The sequence below is a fragment of the Ornithodoros turicata genome, chromosome 1 (assembly GCF_037126465.1).
Source record: "Ornithodoros turicata isolate Travis chromosome 1, ASM3712646v1, whole genome shotgun sequence".
NCBI lineage: Eukaryota > Metazoa > Arthropoda > Arachnida > Ixodida > Argasidae > Ornithodoros > Ornithodoros turicata.
The window spans coordinates 196,045,258-196,066,871 of record NC_088201.1 but is presented as its reverse complement, the minus strand read 5'-3'; the positions used below and the strand labels follow the sequence as shown (position 1 = coordinate 196,066,871).

The window sequence follows — 21,614 nt, the reverse complement described above, 5'->3', positions numbered from 1 at the left end:
CCGCTGATTTGGTTGATCAGTTGCGTAATGTAACATATAACCGTCTGTCGCCGTAGTACCAGGAGCCTCCGCAGTGAACGCTAGGTAATCAATTAGACCGTCCCGTGCTCCATCTATTGAGCGGAACTGACGAAACGCGGAGGGTGTTGCACCCCCTCAATGCATTGCGCCTATGGGGATTCCGTCGCTTTTTGCAGAGCGCCTATGTTTGGCCAACGATTTTTCGACAAAGACAGTCAAATTCTGGAAATGGCATCGCCTATTTTTGTTCAGTATGTCCTCCAGGCCACATACCAACCACTGCACGATGTGTGAGTATTAATCCTGGTGCACCTATGGCCTTCAAAGTTGCGACTCAGACAGGGTTCCCCTCCTAGGCGCTCGGCGGACTAAGTTCCAATATTATCGTAATACGCATGCGCTGAGACTGTACGGCCGGTCTGAAGGAGTTCGAAAGGCGAACGGTCATTTTTTCCAGAACTCGAAAGGGCTGACAGAATACACAACTTTATGTTCAGTGACGAAGGGAGTTGCCTCAGGATAGAAGCCGCCGAGTAATATACAAATGACATCGTTTTGTATTTTACATCACTTTTATATTAAATTATACAATTTGATAAAACTGTCCATTTCGAGTGCCGTTTTGGAAGTGATTTTGTCAAACGCGACCTTTCAGGGTGAACAGGAGAACAAGATACGGGGTTCAAACCCCGTGATCTTACTGTCACATATACATATTACATACAGCTTAGGATATCTGTATTATCATCGTTATATCAAATGATATTAAGCCCCGAAGTTGACGAAATTGGCCATTTCCCATTTAGAGTGCCGTTTTGGGAGCGATTTTGTCAAACGCGACCTGTCAGGATGCAACAGGGGAACAAGGTACGGGGTTCGAACCCCGTGATCTTACTTTCACATATACATATTAGAAAATTAGCATAGAACATCTTTAATATTATTGTTATATCAAATGATATTAAGCCCCGAAAGTGATGTATAGTAATTGGCAATTTGGCCATTTCGAGTGCCGTTCCGGAAGCGATTTTGTAAAACGCGACCTCTCAGGGTGCAAAAGGGGAAAATGGTATCGGGCTCAAACTCCGAAATTTCGATTTCATGTATACATTCTGTAAGACCAGCTTAAGACATTTTTGATATTATTTTTATGAGCTCATATTAAGCCCCAAATTTGATACCATTTCATTTAAAGGGGCTTCGCACGTTTTAAAGCGCTCGATCTACTGCCGAACGTTGCGGTGGCCTCTGTTACAATCCCAGTACAAGCCGTTCATAGCAACTTTTTGGCACCATGATAGAAATCACTTGAGTCATTGTAATGGACCCTGCTGCCGCCTTTTCCAAATTTTGCGGTGGTTTCCGATGTAATCACAGGAGAGGGGCATAACGTAAGCCGTCGCATCTTTATATGTGTGTAAAATGTCTGCCACCATGATTAAAGAGGTTTTTGTCCGTTTTAAAGGGCTCTGCTGCAGCCTTTAATGAAGTTTGCGGCCGCATCCGTTAGAATTCCAGTAGAATGGCAATAGCATAAGCCGTTGCGAATACGTATATCACTTTGGAACTATGATACAAGGGGTATCGTCCGTTTTAAAGGGCTCGGCTGCCGCATTTTCCGTATGTTGCGGTAGCCTCTTACAATTCCAGTAGAAGGACATAGCACAAGCCACTGATGACATGTTAGAGGCAGCATGATACAAGGGGTGTCGCCCGTTTCGAAGGGCTATGCTGCATCCTTTTCCGATGTTTGCGGTCGCCTGTGTTATGATCTCGGAAGAATGGCATAGTATGAGTTGTTGAAATAAGTCTTTGGCAGGATGACACAAGGGGTTTTGCTCGTTTAAGAGGGCTCTGCTGCCAAGTTTTCCGAATTTGGCGATCGCCAGTGTTATAACTCCAGCAGAATAGCATTGCACAAGCCACTGATAACTTTCTTTCTTTCGCTCCATGATAGAGGGAGTGTGGCCCGTTTTAAAAGGCCTTGCTGCCGCCGTATCCGAATTTTGCGGTCCCCTCTTGCGTAATCCCGGTAGAAAGGCATAGCATAAGCCGTCATGAATATGCATTTGGTATATGATACAACGGGTTTCGTACGTTTTAAAGGACTCTGCTGCTGCCTTTTCCGAATTTTGTGGTCGCTTCTGTTGCAATCCCAGTAGAAGAACATCATAAGCCGTTGATAATATCTGTTGGGAACCATGTTTAAAGAGGTTTCGCCCGTTCTAGAGGGCTCTGCTGCGGTCTTTTACGGATTTTGCGATCGCCTCCGTTACAATCCCATTGGGAAGGGCAATAGCATAAGCCGTCTCGAATATACCTTTGGCACCATGATACAAAGGGTATCGCCCGTTTTAAAGGGCTCTGCCGGCGCCTTTTCCAAATTTTGCAGTCACCACTGTTCCCGGTACAAGGACCTAGTATGAGTCGTTGATAATGGCTTCGCCATGCAGAATACACCAGTGACTCCTTGTTGTGTATTCCTTGGATGCCCCTGCCATCATCGGGGTTGCAGAAAGGTTACTTTTTACTTTTCTCAAAGAAGTTGGCAAGTGATGCAATGTTTCCGAAGGAGACTGTGGGTCATTTCTTGCATTCAGACGTGTAAGCGAATCATGGACTTCTCTATGCGTGCTGCGCTTCGAGAAAGATTGGTTGACTACCACGAACAGTGAAATTCAAACGGCTTCGTAATGGATATGTATTTTCATCTATGATGTCTTTTCCTCAGACTTTAGCACCAGTGCTCGTATGTGTCTGCTGCCGTGTAGATGTTCGGACTGCCGGTGATTTGCCGTGCAAGTTCACTTTTGTGCGTGGTATCTTGGCAAGTCTTTTTCCTTGCCACATCTTCGCGGCTCTTTCATGCTGAATTCAAACGGCAGGTATCAGCTTTTAGTCCGTTGCGCAACTCGTATCAGCATCGAAGAGCAACGACAACTTCTTCTTCGTCATTGTTGTTGCGGCTGCCACTATCATCAATGCGCATAGAAGCCAAGATGCGGTACCCGGCGTGATAGGATGTCTGCGTGATTTCGAGTGGAGCGAACCATAGAGGGGTAAACGTTTATGGATACATATCAATGGGTATATGCATTGGTGGCCAAGCTGTATCAGGAAATCTCATGAATTACAGGGGGGTTGGAAAAATTCAGGAGAAGTGCACACCTCCCTGGGGGGTAGGGGTAATGAAACCCTAGAAAGGACCTCAATTATAGCAAAGTACCCTAGCGTAAACAGCTGAGCGGGATAGTTATTAGGCATTCGCATATGCAATTCGTCAATGAAAAACTTCACTTGAGACACCAACAGAAACAAATGAGCTTCTTTTAGAAATGAGACACTGAAAATTTTAAAGGTGTTTCAAGTTTAACGATTAACGTTTAAGTTTAATTTAACGAACGATTATCCCAACGTTCAGGAGCAGTGAAATTGTCGGTTTACACAGTGTATTTTTTATTTTGATTGCATTTTCAACGTGAAAAAGAAAAACAAAATACGGGAAAGAGAAGTAATTAAAATTTTTCACACACTGACCTTCGTACATAACTACTCCATCTCTATTTTTTTCCTCTTTCTCTGCGCCTCTCTGTGCTCGGTATAGTTTTTCGCGCATGATATCCGGCGAGGCTGCTGCTATGCTGCAAGCCCATAAACTTAGTGTAATAATCAAGATGATGCTATTCTCTGCACTTGTCTCCACTATTACTTCTCAATTATCATATTACTTAGAGTGTAGTTTATCAAAATGCACGTTCCGATGAGATCGCTATAGCTATACTTGTTGAGGTTCATCAGTCACAAGAACTGCTCGAATGTGAATGTACTTCATAACGCCGACAAGAGCAGCACTATATCGAGCAAGGGTAAAAACAATGCCCGAAAACCTGGTTTTATTCCGAATTCTTCATTATGGGGGGGGGGGGGGAGCTTTATTCTCCATGACTTGAAAACCCGAGACGAGGTAGGGACGATAACAGACAAACACAAACACGGTTTGTCTGTTATCGTCCCTACCTCGTCTCGGGTTTTCAAGTCATGGATCGTCACCACCAGTTCGCTTGCTACCTAACTTTCCTTTCGATAGCTTTATTCTATTTAGTTGTCAAGAGCCCTCCGGGAACAGAATAGCTGACTGCAAGCCATGCACATGCGGCCCGCGTGTGTGAGAACGCTGATTACCCTGATCTAAGCATTGCTTCATCTTAAGCGAGAAATAAATAATGTACTCGAGGGCGCGTAGCACTTGTTTATCGTTATCTCCAAATCTGCTTATGAACAACTTGATTTTTGACGTTGGGGTGTCTAATCGCAACCGGCGATATTCTACCCTGTTCCAGTTTCTACTCCCCTATACAGGCTGTACTGAATCCCATGCCAGTCTTCATACGATGTATCCATACAACTGGTTATTGGAAATCTACAATAAACATTGGAGATCAAGTTGAAAGGTATAGGCTGTGATTGAATGAACGGGTCGCACCATCAAACCGCATTATTGTTGTTTCGTTTCAAGCTGATCTAATCTCGCTGATTGCTATGCAATTTATTTTTGGAGCACCTTACATTTTCCACGCATAAATACACTACTGAACACATGCTCGTTCCCACAGTTATACATTACGTCTTATTCTTTATCTTACCCGAAAGCACCCGGGCGTGTTATCGGTGTTGTTATCAGGTCAGGGCGCGAAAAGGGAATTGTTCGCCTCAGATGTGTCCTCCTCTCCCAGCCCAAATCTGTTCCTCCTCACGTACTCAGGCACCACCCTGTAAACTTAGCTTCCCAAGCAGCACAATGTACTGAAAGTCGAGTGCACTAGGGGTGGACTGTATGTGTCTTATCAATGTCCTGTAGTTTCATGAATCAGTTCAAGGCCTTTCACCTACCCGTCCACCCCTATTGCACTCGACTTTCAGTGCATTTTGCTGCTTGGGTTCCTTGCGTAGTCCTCTGCTATCAGGTCAAGCCGGGTTTCAGAGGGGGTATCCCTGAATGCTGCTCTTGAGAAACCGGACGAAAGGAAGCCATTGAAAGAGCATCAGCAACAGGTGTCTAAACCACCGGCAGTGAACCACCGACAGAACTTGTCGAGCGCGTGTTAAAAATAGACCATTCTTGCGACTGCCGCAATCCAAAGGCCGTGGCATACCAACATAGATGGTAGTGGGAGGGGAGAGGGGAATAAAACTTTTTTGGAATCTTGGCACAATCACCGTGATGAAAGCGCACGTAACAGTCACAAAGGGCCGCTGCCTGATTGCTACAAGGTCATGACTAAATTATAAGTGGAACTCGGATAACATACCGTTTCTTGTTTTATATTGACGACGATGGTGCCTCATGAGACATCAAAACATTTTTGTTGTTGTTGTGTTGTTGTTGTTGTTCTTTTATCACATTTTGTGAAACCTGAGTGCGGCTCCCGCAAACGGCGTGCCACAGCAGAGTGTTGGAACGATAGCTCTGATCTCAAGTGTTCCGTTATCGAAATGTTTGCGCAGTAAAAAGATAAGATATGCGGTACTCGGTTGTATGCTACGAAACATAAGGAACAGAAGACTGCGTATGGTCGGTTTTCGAGACCGTGTTTGTGCAACACTGGCAAGCTTGTTCGCTACTTAAAATATTTAGTACGGACATTAATATCTATACCGTATAACCTCAATAGAATGATAATCAACCTGACTCATTATCCACAAGACCAGACTGGCCTACGTCGTGACAGACACTACTCAATGCCATATTACACAGATAAACTTTATATAACGTGGCGAATTACACCTGAACAATTCAAGCTCAAATTGCGGCGCGACATCCCACCACATAATCATCACTTATTCTTTGTTGATGTTGAAATTGACTGAAGATATCAATTTGGTGTTTGCTGGAGATAATCGTCTTTATCGAGGTTCCTTAAAATCGTGGGGAGAAATCATGAATTTACAGTGTGCTACAAATAATAATGCAACTGGTGACGTGGATCAAAAAGAAAAGAAAGGATAACTTCGTGAGGCTCAGGATTTTCTATATGACTGGCGGCTGTTTAAGGACGTAAACTGGCGCAGAATCTGATAGTCACGTGATTGTAATGCATGTGGCCTCTCTAATCAGCAGCTGCCCTGCCAAACACATTGTTGAACATAGCCATACAATTTAAGAAACACAAGTAGCTATGGGTATCAGTGGAGACAAACAACTGACTTGACGTCCCTCGCTGAGCTTCTATGGTGTCGCTCTCTCTGAAACATGTCCAGCGGTGTACTACGGTAAATCTCCCTGACTATGGCCAGTGAACTGCCCCTACTCATCAAAGACTTTTCAAAATACATCTTTTTAGCCTTCAGTGAACAAATATCCCAGACAGTTCTCACTTCACTGGTTGTTAAAGTAACAGATATATTTAGTCAAGGAGTTTGCAAGCAGTGACAAACTGGCTCGGTGATATATGTCATTTACACTTCTTTTTTTCTTGATAGAGATTATGCTACACTATGCATACAACTTTTGGAGTGCCTGTCTGTGATCTATCGCAAATTCCATCAGAAATCGCAACGAAAAAAAAAAAGTTAAAGGCGGTTCAACTGACCATTACGAGCGATGTGAATCAATCTTGAAATGAAGGAAGCGTTTATTTTACACATTCACGAATCCCGTTTTTGGAATAACTGGAACTTACAGAACATTGTTTGGAGCAGAATGTCACGAATCCGCGAGGATACATGTAGCACTGCATAGAACGATCTATCATTATGTAGAATTCGAAGCCCCAAAGAACATGGGACATCCTGTCAACCATCCACGGGGTTGCAAAGGAAACATTTGTAATATATAATTAACACGCTTTCAGCTCGACACAAGCGAGTAGTAAAAGCCCACAAAATGGTGCAAGACTATTGTACGTCTTCTTGGAGAACGAAAAAAAAAAAAACAGAAGAAAGAAAACATACAAAGTGAAGCCTCTCCACTGTCATTAACTCTGACGGCGGTAACCCCAATCACCACCATCTGTGATGTGGAACTCAAATGGAACCTGTACGGTAGCATCAACCAGCCGGTAATATCTATTCAACAAATTTGGACGTGAAGCTTACGCCTCTAAAGAACAACTCGTACGCCTGCACTGTGCACTGCGCCGTCAACCAAATAGACCACAGGCAATTTTGTATCCCTTATAAATTTCGTCTAGGGGGGTATGCAGATGAAGCATGTTTCAAGCTTTTGCCACCGACTTCTTTATTATTATCCAGTTGTTTCATCCCATGTAGCTTTGAGGATGGTTGAAAGGATGACTCAGGTCCTTCTGAGGACCGAAGCCTACAAAATTATAGAATCACAGTTTTCAGAATATTTTTTTTTCTTGTTTTTCACCCTACTGGGTGAAGGGACCGAGGTAAAAAAGCCTTCAGGCTTGACGAGCACCTCGGCCCCCCAGCACCAGCGGCTACATATACATTCACATACACTTCACTACATGTACATTCAATTGCACAACACATTTATAGACAAATAAGTGCACACGTGTAGTTCTTTACGCATGCCTACTCTTTTGTTTACAAGGCAAACAACGAGGAAGAAAGAAAGAAAAATAATAGGAGAGGAAGTTCACACATAAAGATATGGTAAAGGGAACGGAGGCTTGGTGATGAGAACGCGAGCTTGAGGGTCAAACAATACGAAACGTATTGTCACGCATCGTCTTCTTAAGGTTTCGAAAAGATGTGGTTCGCACAGTGACATTATGATTATGAAGGATATTTAGTAGACGCGGTATGGTGACTTGCAGTCTCTGGGTGCCATATCCCGAGCGCGAGAAGGGTACAAAAAAGGGTCAGGGGATCGGGTATGATAGGGTCTTGTGTTTTCGCGGATCGTTCTCGGCTATGAGTGACTGTTTGTAACACAGTGCGAGGCGATAGGCATAGAGCTGAAAGACAGGCAGAATGTTATATTTGCTGAATAGGGGTGTGGCAGAAGCATCGTATGGTACGCCTTCAATTATCCGGAGAGCACGCTTTTGCAGGACATACAGCTGCTGAAGGGACGTCCTGGATGCAGATCCCCACACAAGAGCACAATAATTCAGCCGAGACTGAATTAGAGCCTGATAGAGCAGCAATTTGGCCGAGGCGGGAAGCAAGTATTTGTACTTCCGCAAAGATCCGAGAGTCACACTGATTTGCGATGCAATGGATGAAATATGATCGTGCCAGCGCAACTTCTTGTCAAAAATGACTCCCAGAATTTTTACGCTGTCGGCAAGCCTAATTTTGGAGGCACCGATGAATATGTCCTGTTCGGGTACTCTGCACGGACTAGGTGGAGTAAACAGTGTAGCGACTGTTTTTTGGATATTTATTTTTAGGCGGTTGTGCGAGGCCCAGGAGGCTACGTCACGAAGGATAACGTTTGTTGTCATGGCTGCGCTAACGGGTGTACTGCCGCTGATTAAAAGGGAGGCGTCATCAGCATAAAGAGTGATATCAGAATGTATAATGGTCAGGTCGTTGATATATAGTAAAAATAATAGGGGACCTAATATGCTCCCTTGCGGAACCCCTGCTGTGATGTGCAATGTGCGGGATTCATTGTTTGAGTCCAAGGAAACGTACTGACAACGATTTGATAGGTACGATTGAAAGAATGATAGGCTGTGACCGCGGATGCCGTAGTGGTTCATTTTAGCCAAGAGTATTGAGTGGTCAAGCATGTCGAAGGCCTTAGAAAAGTCAATATATACGCCTAAAGTGGCGACCTTTGATTCGAAATTATGCAGTATGAGCCCTTTTTGCCGGAGTAGGGCAAGTTCAGTTGACCTATTTCGCCTAAAGCCGTACTGCCTTGGAGAAAGAACTTTATATCTTTCTAGGAAGTCGAGCAATCTCTTGTAGATAATTCTTTCTAACACTTTTGAGAAGTGCGGCAGAATATATATTGGTCTATAGTTGGAAAGAGCGTGACGGTCACCCTTCTTGAAGATCGGAATCACTCTGGCAAGTTTCATTTTGGCAGGAAATTTTCCATGTTCGATGCTGAGGTTGCACACATGGGAAAGTAGGGGAGTGATGATATGGGCTACATGTTTAATGCTCTTAATGTCAAAACTGAAGCAATCTAGGCTACTACTGTTCTTCATCGTAGTGATAGCGGTCAGTACCTCGCCCGGGTCCGTAGGAGCAAGGAAAAGTGAATATGTTGTTGGCATATCATACATGACAGCAGGTGCATGGGGAGCTGTGCAATCTGCACAACTGATAAAGTGCTCATTAAAAGCGTTAGCAAGGTTGTGGCCGCTAACGTTGCAACCATTCATCGTTAAAGAAGATAACTCAGTGCGGGGGGTTTTTCTCTCCATGAGATTATTTAGGTTTCTCCAGAGTATTGTTTTATTGTCAAATACTAACTGAGAGTTTATGTACTCTCGCTTGCTGGATCTGAGCTCACTGTTTAGTTTGTTCCGATAGTTCTTATAGATCGCCCAGTTACTTTCGGTGCGGTTCTTTAAGAACGCGGAAAAGAGCTTATTCCGTTTTCTTAGTTTGCGCATGTGCGAAGGTAAAATCCATGGCTTGCGCGAGTGCTTGTGTGAAGTGTAGGAACGGAGTGGGAAACAAAGGTCGTGCGCGTGTTTAAATTTATCTAACAGTACATCAAACGAGACGTCAGGGTCTGCACTGCTTAGGACATCACTCCAGTCCGTCTCACGAAGTAAACTTTCAAAGCTTATCAGACCAGGGTGCTATATGACTTTTCGAAGAGTGGTATCGCCCTACTTCGCATAACAGTAGTCTCGATTGATAGGAATACGGGAAAGTGGTCACTGATGTTGGTTTCAATAGTGCCGGCAATCGCGATTGATAGAATATTGTTTGTGATTATGAGATCGAGTAGCGTGGACGTGTTTTCTGTTACTCGGGTCGGGGAGTCAATGACATTGACAAAGCCATAGCTAAACAATAGCTGACTAAGTCTGGAAGAACTGGATGCAGTAACGAACAAATCGATATTGAAGTCACCAGATATCGTGGCATTCAGTCTATTGTCACAGCAATAAGCTAGTAGTTTTTCTAAAACACCGAAGAAGTTAGATAAGTTTCCACATGGGGGACGATAAATTACAGCAAACAAGGACCGTCTACTTACAACTGGAAGTAGTTCACAGTCGGGTGTACAACATGCTAGTTCATGAATAACACACACATCAGCAATTTTATCAGACACGAGGATCTGAACACCTCCTCCTCGTTTGTCCCGGCGGTTTTGTACAATGGGGGAAAACCCTTGTATTTTGTAACATTCATTTTCTGAGGAAAGCCACGTGAAGTCACTAAACATGATAATACTGAAATCGAAACCCAGTGCCAGGAACGCGTCAATGTCATCGTATTTATTCCTGATTGAACGCACATTCAGATGTAGACAAGAGATTGTCCGAGGGGTTTTCCTTAAGCTCAGCCTGGTAAGGGCTTCCTCTACAGAGAAGGCAGAGCCGAGGCGCATGGAAAGATTATTTGACATGTGCCGTGGATTAGGTAGAAGCACTCCTGACGGCTAAGTAACCTAGACAATCTTATCAAGGTCGGAGACTGTACGCAGGCGGATGATTTTTTCTGTCTCATCTTTCCGCATATACACTGTTCCATGCTTGTCCCACACGAATTTGTAATGAAGCTGTTTGGCTAGCATGCGAGCTCGATAGAACAAATTTCTGTTTGCCATAGTCATATTTTCGTCAACGTACACGTTCTGGCCGCTGATTTTCTTTGATCGCAGCACCGTCTTGTTTATGAGCCACTGTTCACAGATGGATCGATTTGTAAATCGAACAATAATTGGGGGGGGGGGTTCCAGGCTTCGACGGCAACCTATGGATTGCTTCTACAGTAGATGGGTCCGGTGTCGGTACCTCAAGAGCAATTGCAACTTCCTCCAGTCTGGCAAACAGGTCCTCATTTTGGGTTTGGGGAATGCCGTGTATTTCTAAGTTACTTCTACGGCCGTACTGTTCAAGACTATTCAATTCCTGTCTGACCAGATCGAGGTCATTGCTCCTTACTGCGGAGTTTTCAATTCTGTCAACTCTTTTGCGTAGATCAGCTATGTCTTGTTTTTGAGTGGATAGCTCCGTGAGCACTTTATCGTACTTGTCCGACATTAACTGTATGGCACTTTCCATCTGACTAAGTGTCTCATTCATGGTGCTCACTCTGTCTTTCAGGGGAGCAAGATCGAGTAACAAGCTTCGTCAAGCTTCTCACTGTCTCTCTAGGCAGTGTCGCTTTTCTTTACTCTTTCTTTACTTTTTTCTTTACTTCACACAGGCTTCGAAGTCACGTACAAACATTACACTAAATAGAAAATAAATATAAAACCCTGATATTATTTTCAATAACGTAATCACAGGGGAGGAGCCATCAATGATAGTAATGGGAATAGTGCCGGCATCTTTTCTGTATGTTTCTGCATATACGGTGAAATCTATTTTTTATCATTCTACAGAAAAAAAAACATTGTTTATTAGACGTATAGAAATCCAACGAAGCGGTAAGAAATTATGGAAGGTGGCTCCTGGGAGGAAAGGCTGCTGGCCTCAGCCAGAAAGCCGCGGATATTTCAAGCAGAGACTGTTCTGAAGCAGAGACTCTTTATGTTAGGGTGACTAAAAAGATCGCCATTTATCATCTTTATTCTATGTTGCAACAAGAGGAAATGTTTACCGTAAAATTGTGAAGTACATTTTAAATCCAAATTCGATCATGGTATGTACTAAAATGTATGGTATGTCGTTCCGAACCAAATTGAGTTCCAAATCTACTGAGCGCTGCCAAAATAAGGTAACCGTTGTCGTTTCTTAAAAAGAAAAGCATGAAGCAATATATAATTTTGTCTAGGTATGTTTGGAAGCAACAGACAACTGACCACACGTGTTTTTCAGAATTTCTTGAAACTGATGACGACGCAGCGAGGATGGGTGGCTAAACCTGCACAAAATATGCTTGATTTTTTGGCAATTGAGGAGCAAGAGTATTTTAATTTGTTAGATAATTTAATAAGTTCCACTGAGTAAAAATTCTCAAAAAGAAACAAAATCCGTTCCCAAAAATAAACATCCTGTGTACAACTCAGACAAAAGAATCCTATGACATCCTTTCGAGCATCCTCAAAGTTGCAAAAACAGAGAACGAAACAAAGCAACACAGACAAAACGAGATTGGGCATGTCACATTGTATTCATGCATTCATGTATCATTGCCCTTCAACACCACCACCACCACCATGTATCATTGCATTCATGCGTGAAAACAACATATGTTACGTTCGGTATGATACGTGATGGGCGTGGTATACTTTACGCGCAATGTGACACGTGCCCTTCCTTTTTTTTAGTTCCTGCCACTCGTTAGCTCGAAACGACGGTAACGACGACGAAGCGATTAAGCCCCCGGTTGGGTTCGTATTTCTCATGTCACACCAGGGAGCAATATTCTATCAAGGCATCGAGAACAGGTTTGGGCGCCGTTTACTCCTGGACGTCCTAGGCTTTGGTCTGCTCAATGTTTGCTGTGTCTTGCTTCTCTCTGCGATGTACAGGTCCCGACAAAAGTTTACGGAATACGCGAGCGGTGTATTTTCTTCTCGGTACGACACCCTGGCGGCAAGCGGAAGCTGGCGAAATCAGGCCAGTTCACTGCCTCAGAGGGGTGGACGACTGCGCTCTTAGCGACACACAGCGGTAGTTTCGGTATGATTACTGTTGTATGTGCCCGTGGAGTGAGTTGGATTAAACTGTTGTGCTCGTCAACAACTCGTGACTCACGTCACTTGTTTATCAATCAATTATCAATGTCAACGTCATGTGTTTATCAGCTCGTCACGCGTCGTCCATAATAAGGCAACTCTTCACCAGATACCTTTCTTTGTCTTCTCTACATATCCTGGCTTTCCAATAAAAACAATACACGGTAAAGTGTTGCCACTATGATTCATCCTTGTTAACGCGATGATAGCGGCGAGCTCCCTGTCTCAACAATCGTTGAATCACGTGTTGCTGGCGAGCACAACAGTAAAATCCAGCTCACTTTGCGGGCACATACAACAGAAATCATACCGAAATTACCGCTGTGTGTCGCTAAGAGTGCAGTCGTCCACCCCTCTGAGGCAGTGAACTGGCCTGATTTCGCCAGCTTCCGCTTGCCGCTAGGGTGTCGCACCGAGGAGAAAATACACCGCTCGCGTGTTCCGTAAACTTTTGTCGGGACCTGTACATGCTGCCTTTACGTTTCCAAGTTGATGCACTGGTTACTGGTGTGTCAATCGCGAATGATTCGATCATAGTGAACGACTCACCGGACTGAACTGTGTGTGTCGATTCTTCGATCAGGCAAATATAGTTCAACAGTTCACCAGCTCACCCTGTTAACATCACATCCACAATGGCCGTAACATGCACGAACACGCATAAAAGGAGCTGCGACAGCGGCTGTTTGTTGGCCGCGAGCCCGTCGCGCCATCTGTGGACGTTGTTGCCATGTTTACTCGAATGCTCGACAGGGCGGAGGCGGCGGAGAGGGTGTACGGCATACTGTTGAGGGCAGTTCGTAAGGTGGTGAGAGTAAAGACTCATGGAGGTGCGGGTGCTTCGTTCGTACCGAGAGTGCTCGAAGGAATCGAGAGTCGGGGAACTGACGAACTAAGCAGCTGAATGCTAAATCGCCGGGTGGGAGAACGAGCTGGAGGCCAGGAGTGAGATACGGGTATCGAAGCGGCAGTGGGCGGTGTAGTAGTGTCAGTCCTCCTCAGGCATATAAATCTTAAGGAGAGAGGCTGGAAGGAAAGCTGGGGAGGAGGATCGGAGGAGAGCAAAGCACTTGAACGGGGCTCTTCCCTCTCTCAATCTATGCGCTCGGAGGCAGCCATATTGAATCAGCCGAGGAAACGTCGTGTATTTCCAGCCCGTGAAAGCAGCCACAGTTCCAAAAACTGTTGCAACACTTGCTCGGTTGCTCCTCTGCTTCCGTCGGCTACATATTTTGTCAGTGTCCGCCCCTATCCAGGCTTGTAGTCAAGGCTGGTTGAGGCAGCGGCGGAGACGGCATCCCCATGTGGCGTCCGTGGCGTGTCTGTTTCTTCGTCTATGTGTGTGTGTATGTGTTTTCATATATCTTACGGTGTCACGGTTTCTGGCGGTGTGTTACTGTTCCAAAAACATTTTTGGCGTTATGTTTGCTGTATGCTTACTGGATTCCTTTGTTTGCATGCGCCGCGGCAACAGTAGCTGATTGAATATGGCGCTCCCCTCGCCCGTACGTCCGAGTTTCGGAGGTTTCCTTCTAGCATACTCCTTAAGATTTCTATGTCATCAGGTACCCGCGGATGCGGCTGTAGAATATGTACCACTGCGCCCATACACCATGTTGCAAGCCCATTGGCCGAGACTGTACACGCGCTCCGATTGGTCCAACGCGGATTATTTTCGCGCGCACCTGCGTGCATCGGCTTGGCGGTTTCGATTTGACTCCTCTGGCCGTTACGGAGTGCTATGGCGGCTACGGGGGCGTACTCCGTGAGAGCGTCCAGAGTGACCAGGGATTACGTGAGATACAAGTCGACCTTGACTGTCGAAGTAAAAGCGGCGCCGACTCTGAAGAAGTCTCAAGAAAAGGTTTGAGTATCCGTTCTCGTGGGAATTGGTCTTGGGGCAAAAGGAAGTGGACTGAAGTGATGCGCACGAAAGGAGCACAAGGCAACACCCAAGGATTCTCAATGTCGACCAGAATCTATTTAAGTGCTTCCGTACTTGTTCGGTTTATTATCGATGTCTGGCTGTCACACTACCATGTTCACCATGCCACTTGTGTGAGGAGCCGTGAGGCAATGGCAGCACCGGAAGATGATCCACCAAGACGAATCAATTATATCAAATGCAGAGTCAGCGGTTGCAAGAATTCACGCCTGAACTGCAACCCTTCATTTTTTTGGATTCCCAGGAGACGAGAGGTAGAGTTCCTGTTTCTTTCCAGCCTTGTTGTGTAGGAATCCGATTTATTTATCGCAGTAATCATTGAGCGATGTTCTCCTTTGGTTTAGTCTGCATAGCCTAAGCTCTCTGATTGTTTCTTTCCTTATGCATCAACTTTCATTGTGTTACAGGAAGTCTGCGTGGATCGAGCACGCTGGTCAACCAGAATATGCCACTCTTCCACCTGATCAGCTAAAACATCAGAAGCTGTGCGAGGCGCATTTCACATCCGACGCTTTCACAAACAGGCAGAGGACACGTCTGAAAAGGACGGCTGTCCCCACTGTGCCTCTCCAGTCAGTGCAGGGTAGTTTCATTTTAAATCGAACAACGGATGAAAGTCGTATTTTTTAATTCGCCCAGAAAAAAATATATATTAGAGGATAGCTCAAACGAAGCAAATCGCACCACGTGCGACGCTCGTGCGTGGGGTAGTTTCCGCGAGGAAGAGGAGGAAAGTCTGAGGCTGCTTGAGCGCGCTTTCTTCTGGACCGACTTTGACGGGATCTAGCACCGCTGATTTTATGCCTAGGAACTGGAGGTTTTTTTGTGATTATAGGCTACACCATAGACACTGTCGACAGCTACGCACAGAACTCTGAGGGCCACAGATTTTCTGTTAAAAAATGCCAAACTTGGCGTAAACGTTCAAAAAGGCCAAACTTTGTTACCAATTTGCTTCATGACGAACGTCTGAGGACATCGAGCTTAGCGTCATTCGATAGGACGTTGAAAGACTTTTCGTGCTGTATAAAGTTCATTTTTGTCAGTCCACTGCTTTCTGTGTTATTAGTTTGAGAATCGCACATGGTAGGCGAAAATTGACAATGTTGCATCTCAGTTTTCTCAAAAATGCCATCTTCGATTTCCTTGATTATTTTTGAAAAGGTGGCGTCATGCCTCTACTTTAGACGCCAAGTGAGACAATCTTTTATTTTTACCCGAGAGACGCGCAGCGATTTTTTTTTTTTGTCATGCAGGGTCCACGAGGTAGGGCCCATCTACGAGCACGCGACCTTCAACCTCTTCTTTGCTACAGGTCTCCCGCTGACGGAGAAATGAATGACCACACTGCGTGAGCTTGTTGTAGTGTCCCCAGAGCATCACTTTACGTTTACCCAATGGTCTCCCAGTTCCGCCAGGCTCATTCAAACCGTGGGAGAGTACATGAGTTGCCTGTGCGCCCTTGACGAGAAGCCCCAGTCCTCGAACAGAAACGAAGCGCTTCGTAAAGATCTTTATCCAGTGGTAACATCGTAGCTTTTGTTTCAGGTTGCCACCAGTCCCCCAGGCAGTGTGGAAGTCACATCCTTTTCATTGGTAAAAGAACGTTGTGGAAGTTTCGCAAAACGTAATATGTGCCCATTGCGAGACCCCTGCAGATGATGGATGGAACCATTGGATTAGCATCATCTGATAGGTTTAGATATGACCTTTCACATGATATAAAGTGACTGGGTTCAAGCGCATGGATGCTAAAAGGATTACTGAAGACCACACCGAGGGTACCTACGGCTACCGGAAACGAGGGATTTTAGTTGTGCGTCGTTCTGTCGGAAATTTTGATTCCCACGGTGGCACTGACACAGCTCGTGGAGGGCGAACGTGTTATACTTGAGAGCAGCAACATACTGTCATCACAGGGGTCTTACGGGCTTTGTATATAGTACTCGTCGTGGTTCCGAAATAACGCTACGGGGCATAAAACTAATTAAAGGTAGGATGCACAGCTTCGGAACTATCACTCATTGCGCCCAAGCTAAGAGGCGGCCACAAATTTGTATTCTCACGTGTTGTAACTTTCTGTCCCCTGTGGCCGTAGTTCTGCCTTCCTAATATTAACTCGCACGACAGCCTCATAGCGTGCGTATGTGCATTGCCTCAAGCACCGTGCGGGAGAATAGTGACTATGCGCACGTGCATACGCACACGTGGGGCGTGCGACTCCCATGAAAGTGCGTAATAGCAAGTTCAAGGAGCCCACGAAAGTATTGCCCAAAGGAGATTCCAAAGGAGAAAATAAACATACGTACCATAAGTGCAAAATAAGTACAGAATGCAACGTCTGGGCAATAAATTACAAACCAAAGGTTAAGAAGCAAAGCAAGCTCGCAGACATACGAGGAGCGCCTTTGTGTGGAAAAATCGCTCCACGGAAAAGTAGCCCAGAGTCTCAATCAAAAAGAGAAAAGATACCTACCTTACCAGCAGGGCAAAGTACAGGTATAATTCTGCCCCTGTGGAATAAATCGTGAAAAATATTCTGGGGTTTTAGAAATAATTAAGATCGAACATGCAAAATTTTCGCGTACCACTCGTGGTTTTGCGATACTAGGCGGACGAAAGATGCGCTTGAACCCAGTCACTTTATATCATGTGAAAGGTCCTGTAAAGCTTTTGGATGATGCTAATCCAATGGTGGCAGCCATGATCTGCAGGGGTCTCGCAATTGGCACATTTTACGTTTTTCGAAACTTTCACAACGTTCTTTTACCAATGAAAAGGATGTGACTTTCACACTTCCTGGGGGACTGGCGGCAACCTGAAACAAAAGCTACGATGTTGCCACTGGATAAAGATCTTTACGAAGCGCTTCGTTTCTTCTCACTACTTTGTCGGTATGTTCGCGGACTGGGGCTTCTCGTCAAGGGCGCACAGGCAACTCATGTACTCTCCCACGGTTTGAATGAGCCTGACGGAACTGGGAGACCATTGGGTAAACGTAAAGTAATGCTCTTGGTATACTACAACAAGCTCACGCAGAGTGGTCATTGATTACTCCGTCAGCGGGAGACCTGTAGCAAAGAAGAGGTTGAAGGTCGCGTCCTCGTGGATGGGGCGCGCTAGGCTGCAGTCTCGCGGACCATGTCTGACCAAAAAAATCGCTGCGCGTCTCTCAAGTAAAAATAAAATATTGTGTCACTTGGCGTCTAAAGTAGAGGCATGACGCCACCTTTTCAAAAATGATCAAGGAAATCCAAGATGGCATTTTTGAGAAAACTGAGATGCAACATTGGTAATTTTCGCCTACCATGTGCGATTCTCAACCTAATAACACGGAAAGCACTGAACTCAGAAAAATGAACTTTATACAGCACGAGAGCTCTTTCAACGTCCTATCGAATGACGCTAAGCTCGATGTCCTCAGACGTTCGTCATGAAGCAAATTGGTAACAAAGTTTGGCCTTTTTGAACGTATACGCCAAGTTTGGCATTTTTTAACAGAAAATCTGTGGCCCTCAGAGTTCTGTGCGTAGCTGTCGACAGTGTCTATGGTGTAGCCTATAATCACAAAAAAACATCCAGTTCCTAGGCATAAAATCAGCCGTGCTAGATCCCGTCAAAGTCGGTCCAGAAGAAAGCGCGCTCAAGCAGCCTCAGACTTTCCTCCTCTCCCACGCGGAAACTACTCCATGTTGAGGTTTTATGCCGTGGACAATCTGTGCGTGTGGCTTCAACACTACCGAGAGAGCATCAGTCAGACATCCAGTTCGGTCCAGTCAGCGAGAGAATGTGGTACACCACTTTGTCATCACACACCTCGCGCTGCTCGGGCCTTTTATTATTAAAAGATAACTAATCCGAAACTAAAAGGATTTGCGCTAGACGCAAAAGATACAGCCCAACAAATGCCCCCCTGCGTCCAGCAAATCCTACACATCAAGGAAAGTTTGTGAAGCCGAAGCCTTTGCCGCACACGGTGTTCTTTGCGTTCGACACTGGTTTCGTCAAAGCGTCGGCGATCATGTCCTCAGTGCGTAAGAATGTGATCCTGAACCGTTTGTTTTCCACTTCATTTCTGGCGAATAGGTATTTGAGATCGATGTGCTTTGTTCGTTGATGATACATCGGGTTTTCAGTTATTCTGATGGCAGACTGGTTGTCACAACGGACTTCTAAGGTCTGAGTTCCATAGTTATTGAATCCAAGTTCTGCCATGAACGTTTTAATCCACTTTCCTTCTTTTAAGCCTTCCGTAAGCGCAATGTATTCCGCTTCGCATGTTGACAAAGCTATTAGTTGTTGTCTCGTCGATCTCCAACTGATCGCACCCTGAGACATTGTGAATACGTAACCACTCCTCGATCTCCCAGTGCCGCACTCGTTCCAGCTTTTCATCGGTGTAACCTGTTATGGGCTCCTTGCATGCGCTGTACGTTATTCCAACGTTGCGGGTTCCTTTGAGGTAGCGGAGCACTCTTTTCGCCATCCTCCAGTGACTTAGCGTGTGATTTAAGTTGAACTGGCTCAGGTAGTGAGCGACAAATGCAAGATCTGGACGTGTCCCTTGCACCAAATACATTAAATTTCCTATCAGGGACTGATATGGTACATTCGGATTCTTTTCTGCAGCAGTCGCAGTCGTCGTGTCATTCCTCTGCCCAACTTCCATTGGTGTTTTTATCGGTTTGCAATCCTCCATCTTGAAGCGATTTAAGATCTCGTCAATGTATTTTCTTTGACTGATCGTTAGGGTCCTGTTCTGTTTGTCGTGTAGTACCTCAATTCCGAGAATATAGGTTGGCTCTCCCAAGTCTTTCAGTTCGACCTTTTGCCCTAGGTCCTTGATGGCTGTTTTTAGAAGGGCTGATGAAGTGGCCATCATAAGCATGTCGTCCACATATACGCTTAGAATAACCTTCTGATGTCCTTGGATCAATAGGTAAACACATCTATCCGCTTCAAGTCTCCTGTAACCCAAGTTCCTGAGGATTTCATCAAGCGTTAGGTACCATGTCCTCCCGGATTGCTTGAGGCCGTAAAGTGCCTTCTTTAGTAGACATACTTTATTGGCAGCTCCGGGATAGCCCAAAGGTGGCTCCACGTAGACAGTTTCCTCGAGTCTTCCGTAAAGGTACGCCGTCTTCACATCAAGTTGGCGCATCGCCATTCCTTCCTCGAGGCCTAATGCAAGGAGGATTCGCAAACTTGTCAACTTGACAACGGGTGAAAAAGTCTCAAAATAATCCACGCCTTCAACCTGCGATGTCCCTACGGCAACAGTCTTGGGCCAGTGTATGGGCCCATAACCTTTGTTGAGGTTTTATGCCGTGGACAATCTGTGCGTGTGGCTTCAACACTACCGAGAGAGCATCAGTCAGACATCCAGTTCGGTCCAGTCAGCGAGAGAATGTGGTACACCACTTTGTCATCACACACATCGCGCTGCTCGGGCCTTTTATTATTAAAAGATAACTAATCCGAAACTAAAAGGATTTGCGCTAGACGCAAAAGATACAGCCCAACACTCCACGCACGAGCGTCGCACGTGGCGCGATTTGCGCCGTTTGAGCTGTCATCTAACATATATTGTTTCTCTGCGAATTAAAAAATACGACTTTCACATGTTGTTCGATTTAAAATGAAACTACCCTGCAGCGTTGCCCTTCAATGATAGCGGGTGAGTCTTTTTGAGTGACTGACGCCTCTATCCTTGTCAGCAGTGATGGCCACTAACTACGTATACAGTAGTTTAACTCTAACTACTAACTACGTCGCGATGGACCAGTTTAACTAGTAGTTCAACTACTTTTCAGGGGAGGCAGTTAAAACTACTTGTTTAACTACTGCAGTGTATTTTAACTACATCTATATAAGTACTTAACGTTGTCCATCAACACCAATCCCATTCTGTAGTGTTCTTGGACACCTAAATATGAATCACAAGCAGCGATAAAGGGAAGATTTAGTACACATGCACTGCACAATTGCTTTGCACCTCCATTATGGTTAAAAGTTGGAAGCACAATCGTGCCGTAAAGCTTGTGGCAAAATCGAAAGTAGTTGGCACCTGCAGTAACCTAACTACAGTAGTTAACTACTCTGCATAGTAGTTTCACTAGTAGTTTCCCACTACATTTCTGCAAGTAGTTGAAAACTACTTTTTAACTACAATCAGGTAGTTTAACTACATGTAGTTAAGTACTGGCCATCACTGCTTGTCAGTGAACAATGGACAGCAAGCCCAGTTATTTATCTTTGCCCTCTCTAAATCTCCTAAATATTTGGCGACGTCTCCGTAACATTCCTTCTTACAAGGGGTTTCTGTTATATTAACATGCATAGCCTAGATGTCGACAAGGATACATTGAATGCATAATGCTATTGAAACATGGCGGTCAGAATATAATCCCCCGCAAGGTTTTTGCAGAGCCGCTGTGTGCTTTTCATTTTGGATTTAACATTGAGCAGCAGTTTATCAAAAAAGGAAAAAAGAATGGGGGCGCAGTTACATTGTAACTGTAATACAGGGAGGTTTTTCCCCCTTTTTTCGCGGGGATGGGGGGGGGGGGTCATTGTCAAACATTTGCGGGATGTTGAAGGTCGGGATAACCCACTGATTCAGGGTGCACCTGTCAAACCCTGTATAGCAGCCCGTTAGACGCATACTATTCTGTTCAGAAATGTTGCATATAGATATTTGTTTTTCGATTTAACAAAAGGGGAAACAAAGAATGAAGCACCTGCTCCATGACTTCTGACTCATGCTTCTGTTACGGGCCGAGTAGAACATGTTCAAGTGTCTGCACCTCACTCACCAACTCCATCAACACCCTATCCTCCAGTAAAATG

The 21,614-nt window shown here is 45.0% G+C and overlaps 1 protein-coding gene and 1 long non-coding RNA gene across 5 annotated transcripts in view; one reads left to right on the top strand and one right to left on the bottom strand.

Annotated features, from left to right (window-relative positions):
- The window catches only part of LOC135378927 (caspase-7-like), a 307,214-nt gene that overhangs the window by 269,048 nt on the left and 16,552 nt on the right, over nucleotides 1-21,614 (bottom strand). The window contains exon 1 of one of the 4 annotated variants that reach the window (XM_064612102.1): nucleotides 13,370-13,513. The exons of 1 other annotated variant lie outside the window; for it this stretch is intronic. The gene's annotated coding sequence lies outside the window, so the exon portion shown is untranslated. Of the gene's footprint in view, nucleotides 1-13,369; nucleotides 13,514-21,614 lie in introns of those variants that run through there. 2 more of the 4 variants (XM_064612099.1, XM_064612103.1) reach the window with 2 other exon arrangements.
- On the top strand, nucleotides 14,194-15,815 carry LOC135374753 (uncharacterized). The gene is made up of 2 exons (XR_010417107.1): nucleotides 14,194-15,019; nucleotides 15,173-15,815. It is a non-coding gene; the product is annotated as an uncharacterized LOC135374753 (long non-coding RNA).